Below are 7709 nucleotides of genomic sequence, written 5' to 3'. Positions count from 1 at the left end.
AAACATTACAAAAGAAAAAAGAATAAACCACAAGATACACACACACACACACACACACACACACACACACACACACACAACATTAAATCAGAAACCATAATATACAAGCAAAGACCAATAAGACAAAAAATTCTTTTTTTTTTTTTTGGTTTTTCGAGACAGGGTTTCTCTGTGTAGCTTTGTGCCTTTCCTGGGACTCGCTTGGTAGCCCAGGCTGGCCTCGAACTCACAGAGATCCGCCTGGCTCTGCCTCCCGAATGCTGGGATTAAAGGTGTGCGCCACCACCGCCCGGCGACAAAAAATTCTTAAACAAAGAAGTAGGAAACAAAAAAGTCTACAAAAATGCCATTGAGTTCATTTTGTGTTAGCCATCTGCTGCTGGGCATAGGGCTACCCTGAAGAATGGTTAACATAACTACTGAGGTTCCATTGGAGAAAACGAATTTTTCTTTGCAAGAGGTATCTTCTTGGTTAGAGGTTATTACCAGAGATTTAAAAAAACACAATTTTTTCGAGATTTTTATTTTATTTATGTGCAGGAGTGTGTTACCTGCATGTACATTTGTGTACCACATGTGTGTGGTGCCTCTGGGGGCTAGAAGAGGGCATCAGATCCTATGATTCTGGAGTTACAGACATTTGTTGGCCACCTCATAGGTGCTGGGAACCAAACTCAAGTTCTCTGAAAGAACAGCCAGTACTCTTTAAACCAAACCAAACCAAACAGCCAGTGCTCAAGAGTTTGCATGGATTCCCAGCACTGTGACTATGGTGTACAGGCCTCACAGGGCCATTTCAGCCTTAATCTTCTCTGTCAATCCAGACAAATGCAGAGAGACTGAGAAGGAGGTACTGATCTGCATTTTAGATGTTGTAGCAGCAGGGATTTATGATAAACATTATCTGAGGGCAAGACTTGTATAATCATATAAGACTCTGCACTTCTGGGCGCTGTGCCTGGTTTAATGTTCTGTGTTTGCTGTCTTGAATTCCCACTTATTTTGAAAAAGAGTCCCCACCCTTTCATTTTGCACAGAGCCCAACAAATTCTATAAAGCCAGTTCTGGCTGGAACCTATTGGAGCCTGTAGCCACGTCCCTGGGAGTAGTTTATTCTCCTAGCACAAAGTAGAAGGACCTGTGAAGTTAGAGCCTGAAGGGAAAGGCCCCTCCCCAACTGTGAAATCTGCTCCTTGGAATTTCACACTGCACTCTCATTCCCTTGCATTCAGCCAGGATCAATGACCTGGGCCGCTCCCCAGGAATGGCTTCCTGGAGCTGAAAGTCTTATTACAGTGCCTCTAAGTCATAGATGTACTGCTCAAAAATGACCAGTGCATTATTACTCTATCTTTTAAAAAAGATGCTCATTAGTTTGGAGAGAACACATCTGAGCTTTGGGTCAACTTTTTCACTACATATTGTCTATTTCATAAAAAAAAATTAGGATAATCGCATGTTCATTTCCAGTTGTAAGAAACTGCACCAAGATCCAGTTTACTGTTACTTACTTCCCTCAGCTTTCCCCAGTGGTAACATTTTGTAAAATTCTACTATGATGTCATAGATATTCTACTGTGATATCATCTACTATGATACATTCTGTAAAACACTACTGTGATAGCATCGTGACCTTGACAGAACTCACGCACTGAGATTTCTCATTTTATGTATACCTAACTTCATACATGCATTTGGATGTAAACATTGTCATCACATTAAGTCCCCAAATATCACTGCGTACAGCCATGTTACTAATCAGCGCCATCATCTGAAGGACTTTTGTGCCATTCCCTGTTACAACACCACCCATCATTTCCTGCAGTACTCGCCTTCAGTCCTCGGCAAACCTAAATCTCTTCTTTATCTTTAAAACTAGAGTTGTTTCCAGTTGATGGTATTATAAATATTTCCCATTTTTAAAGAAATTCTTATTAATTTATAAACACTTAAATGATTAATAAAGAAAAATTATTTTTGAAAGCCTTTGAATCACTTATCAGTTGATGGTTATTTTAAATTTAGAGGCAACATGTTTAGAGTTTGAAGAATTTCTTGAAGGAATTAAAAATAAATTAAAGCAATACTCTCCTATTTCCTTCCTGTATGACTTGAAGTTGTTTAACACACTTACACACTTACACACACACACACACACACACACACACACACACACACACACACACACACGAAAAAACAATGCTTCTGCCACAGAGTTGTTTTAGGAAGATTAAATGAGATTCCACATGAAGGCTCCCAGTACTTTGGGGTTTCCGAAACCATAGCCCTTTCTTTCTTGGCTCCAGCTGAGGAATCAAAAACAGCAAAAAGTCCGAAGTCTAGATTTCTAAATGAAGTCTTAATACTCCCAAATATTTGCAAAAGGGAAGGGAGGACAAGAGCGGCTTATAATTAGTTTAATAAGCCTTCCAAAGAAGTCGAGGAGGGAACTGGAAAAAACGCCTCTTAACTAAGTCAAACAAGTCCTTCTCTCCCCTCTACTCCCTCCCCCAGCCTGGAGGGGCTTAATTAGTTTAGTCACTTGTCTCTTTCAAAATCCTCTCATAAAAAGCTATAGTCTTCCTTCATCCAATTAAAAAAAAATCCCAAATCTGTGGAAGCCAAATGAATGACATTTTACTAGGATGAAAAAGATACCCCCCCATGTTGGAAAGTTTTTTAACCATCCCCAATTTTATTCCAACCCCAGGATTAATGGCAACTCAAAGCTGCATCCTTTTATTTATTCTTAATTCTATAAGCTCGCAAAGATCGGAGTATAGTTGTACAACTCCAGTAGATTCTTGTCACTTGCCCCCAGACCAGAAGATTACTTTATCTGATATATTCTCTTTCCTTCTCCTTCTCTCTCCCACTCTCTCTTCTCTTCCTCCTCCACTCTCTTCCTCCTCCCCCCTCTGTACGCACGTGTGTATATGTGTATGTGTGGTGGAGCCATCTCAAGTCTCTTGCTAAGTTGCTATTCATTCCCATTATGCATATCTTTAGAAGCCTTTGCCAAGCATTTACTTGCATACTATCTTGGTACCTAACCTCATGTTTCAAGTATAAGAGGTACAGAAGTGCATAACCCTGAGCTTTTGTCCTCAAGGGTTTTTTTTTTCAGTCTGATAGAATCAAAGTGTATGTATACAGGAAACGCTGGATAACACTACTTTATACTTTTGAAGGTGCTGGTAACTGAACCCAGGGCATCCCAAACACTATAAGTACATGTTCTGCCACTGAGCCATTCCACTACCCTTCAAGGGTTTCTTCTCACCTTTAAATTTTTTTGTTTCTATTTTTTTAGTGTGTGTATATGTACATGTGGTGTATGTGTGTATTTGTATGAATATGTGCACATGTGTTGGGGGTGTACATGTATGTGTGGAAGCCAGAGGCCAGTGATGGTGAATATCTTCCTCTACGACTCTCTACCCCATTTTTTGAGACAAAGTCCGTCAGTCAGCCAGGAACTCATTGATTCAGCTTGATTGGCCAGCCAATGAGCTCCCAGGATTCTCCTGTCTCTGCTCCTACAATGCTGTAGTTACACATACCCACTGCCATCCTTGGCTTTGGTTTTTTATGTGTGTGCTGGGAATACAAACTCAAGTCATCATGCTTTAATAGCAGGCGCTTTACTAACTTAGCAATCTCTCCAGCTCCCCCTCCCCATTTTGTTTTTACAAGAACTCTGTATGCAGCTGAGGTTGACACTGACTTCTTAATGTTCCTGCATCCATCTCCAAAGTGTTGGGATTGCAGGTATGTGCCATTATGCTCAGATCCACTGGAGAACAACTAAGCATAACCTTGTGTGCTATGACATTGAATAAAACCAAGATGGTTATTCTGAGAGCTTGGGTGGGTAATGAAGGAAGAGGGCTTTATGGAGGAAGTATGACTACATAATCAAAGAGTAAGTAGTTGGAAAAGTGAGGCAGAGTAATCACAGTGGTGGGTATCTTTGAAAAAATATAAGGGGACAGAGGGTTTACCAATACCATGCATCTAGCCCTGAAAAGTAAGAAACTGATCTTTGGATTTGCTCTTAGCTTCCACATTACATTATTTATCCACACCATATGCTGCACAATGTTTACTGCCATGTGAGTTCTGGATAATCTCAGTTCTTGATTTCTTGCTTTGTCTTATGTTTGTAACTTTGCCCACTGTTATCTGGTACTCAGAGCTCAGTTCCCTGGAGCTGACCTTACATTGTCTATGTTTTATGTTAGGATATAGACAATAACATGCATTTGGTGAACATTTTGACTTTGAGACACAATGCTGTCATCTACAAATTTTATGCTCAAGGACCATGTAACTGTATTACAAGATAGATAGATAGATAGATAGATAGATAGATAGATAGATAGATAGATAGAATGATAGATAGATGATAGATGATAGACATATAGATATATATATAGGTAGATAGACACATAGAGATAGATGATAGATAGATGATGGATGGATAGATAGATAGATAGATAGATAGATAGATAGATAGATAGATACTCACAAGGGCCAAGGATATGGCTCAGTGAGCAAAAGTTTGTCATGCAAGCCTGACAACCTGAGTTCTCATCCCCAGATCTCATATTAAATAATACCTCTACTCAAATCTTTCTCACTGTTACTTCTCCTGTTTCATCAACAGTCTAATACTTGTATTCCTGGAAATTTCATCTAGCCTTGAGAAACGGTGCACAAAAGCCAAGGTAGGCTAGTGACAAGTAGAAAGGAAACAAATCTCTTGGTTGAAAAAGGGCCTTGGTGACCAAAAACTGCTGTATGTAGGTTGGCATGGTCAGAGATTATCAACCACTGTAATTCTTAATTTAATTTAGCAGAGACACAGATTTCTTTTGACTCACACAGAGAAACTAGAACCTTTAGATGACAAGGCAAATGAATTGTTTCCCCCGATTAAAGGAAATTCTGTTGATTGCCCAATGAAGCATATTTTTATGTTAACTAGGCCGAACAGGGAAAAATTCCATTTACCCTTTCTCAAAGTCTTGATTGAACTCCACCCCACACTGGCACAAAGCTATTTGGTTTGGAAGCTGACAGCCCATCCTCTTCGTGGCTTCTGTTCGCACTTTTACCAGCCCTGGGGGACTGTAAACTCAAAAGGCAGGGAATGCAGCTAGTTAGTCAAAAGGGAATGGCACTTCCCAGCACTGCTGAACCGTGCTCCACTAGTGGGCACTGGACCGCCACTACTGGCATACAGGGAGAAGCTCGATTTTATATTCTAGAATTGGAAAATGCCCAGGATAGAGGAAATGATTCAGCTAGGCAGAAAGCTAGAGGAAGCAAAAGACTTGAGAGAAGACTGGGGTAGAATTCATCAGACTGTGTAGCACTGGACAGAGAGTGGTCACTTATTTGTTCCACAAATATTGGGCTATTGTATCCAAAGCCTCCCCAGAGGTTTCTGTAAAAGATCAGTTGAAGATAAGGGAAGTAAAAAGGGACTATGGTGTGTGTGGGAGAGTGGGAGTGGGAGCTCCAGAAAATGGATAAGACACGGGTGCTATGAAAAGGAAGTAAGGAAATGGGGGGAATTTAGCTGAAGAGGAGTGAGGGAAGACAATAGAGAGGGAGATGGAGGAGGGGATAAATAAAACTAAGGCTGTTTGAAAAAAGCATAAGAAAACATTATTTTATGTTTGCTTAGAATTTACATATGTGTATACACACACACACTATATACATATATATATATATGTATATAGTGTGTGTGTGTGTGTGTGTGTGTGTGTGTGTGTGTGTGTGTGCAATTTAAATGAAGTTCCACCACTTGGGTTGGATAATGTTCCCTCCAAGAACCACACACTATCTAACACAATCTCCAGTACCAGGAACGGGAAACTTCCTTTCAAGAGTACAAGACACTCCTAAACCAATGTGAACTTTTCCTGTTGTCTTTGTTTTCCTTCTGGAACTTGAAAATAGACCCCATTGCTGAAGACAACACACATTTAAGACATGAGACTTGGAGGAATTGAGCTGAAAGTGACCTAGAAGCCTCCTGCCTCACAGTATATGAATATGCTATATAAGCTGCCACAAAGTGCAATAGTGGCACTCGTATCTTGGAAGTAACCAACAGTCTTCTAATTGGGCTTAAGGCACATTCAATGGGAGGTGATTCATGCCTAATACTGTAAATCTAACCAATTTTCCGTGGCTGATGAGGTCAAGGACTCTAGAGGAGAACCTACCTCTGCCGTCTTCCTAAAATAATATACTTTCTAGGTGAATTCTAAATTCCTATCTTTACACCCACAGATAAGTGTATTTCTCACTCCACATCACAGTTACTTCCTTTGGCAGCAGATGGAGATCATTAAAGAAATCCACAACTGTGGGGTGTCTAGACCTACTTGATAGATCTATAATAAAATGACTATACCTAGTGCTCAGGAAACCGTGCAGAAGAGAGAGCAGAATGATCACAAGAGCCAGAGGACAAGGAAATCTGCACTGAGGTAGTGTTTTTTTATATAAGATATAGAGTTACACCCATGAAATATTAATGATATAGTCTCCTAAATAAGAAATGTAATGGGAAGAATCTGGATTATTATTTCTTTTATTATTATTATAATTAAGAGATTTTCTATTCATTTTACATACCAACCACAGATTCCCCTGTCCTCCCTCCTCCCACCCCCAGCCTTACCCCCAACCCACCTCCCATTCCCACCCCCTCCAATGTAAGATCTCCCCTGGGGAGTTAGCAGAGCCTAGTGAATGAAAAGTTGGCAGCTGTTTAATAAAGGATGCTATAGGATTACACCCAGAACATTAGGAATGTGTATACCTGGAATAGAAAGGTTTTATAAAGTTAAAAGGCAATTTTCCAGATTCAAAAAATGTATTTTATTTTAACTGTACAGAAGTTTGCTGAGATGTATGGATTTTGAGTCAAGTTAATTTTGATGTGTGATGTTTATTTGCAAACTTTTATGATAAAGTTTATAAAATAAAAAAATAAAAAATGTACAATGATAACACCAGATGACATTGCACATGGGTGTAAATAATTTCACAATACCCCACCCCTAGATGAAAAACTATGTGGAATTAATGGCTGCTAAGAGAGGGATATTCAGTCTTTTCTAGGGATAAATCCTTGACAGGTTATCCTATAGTGCTAAACATTTGTACATATGAACAACACAAAGTAGACTTATCAAGTTGTGTACATACATACATACACACCAACACACAACAGTTAAAGATGGAGAGGCTTTGAAATTGAGAGAACAGTTGGATGGGTAACAGGGAGGGACAGAAATTATTTAAATACAGTATTCATGAATAAAATTCTCAAAAAGGAAGATAAGGAAAGTCAGAATTAAATTTTTTAGTATATTTTGTTATTACTTTATTTAATTTATGTGATTATAATATATTACAACATTTCTCCCTTTCCTCCTCCAAATCCTCCCATATAATCCTCCCTGTTCTCCTTTAGTGCATGGCCTCTTTTTTCACCAATTGTTATTGCATGCATATGTGTATCAGTATATGCATATATATTCCTAAATATAATATGTTCAGTACACATAATGTTACTTGTATGTATGACCATTTTACACTACACAGCCCATTGGTATGCTCTTCCCTGGGGAAGACCATGTCACACACTCCCAGCTTTTCTTAGTTCTTTGTGTATGGTTGAG

Source organism: Peromyscus eremicus, chromosome X, assembly GCF_949786415.1.
Source record: "Peromyscus eremicus chromosome X, PerEre_H2_v1, whole genome shotgun sequence".
NCBI classification, from domain to species: Eukaryota; Metazoa; Chordata; class Mammalia; order Rodentia; family Cricetidae; genus Peromyscus; species Peromyscus eremicus.
The sequence above is the reverse complement of the archived record's forward strand: the minus strand, read 5'-3'. Positions refer to the sequence as shown.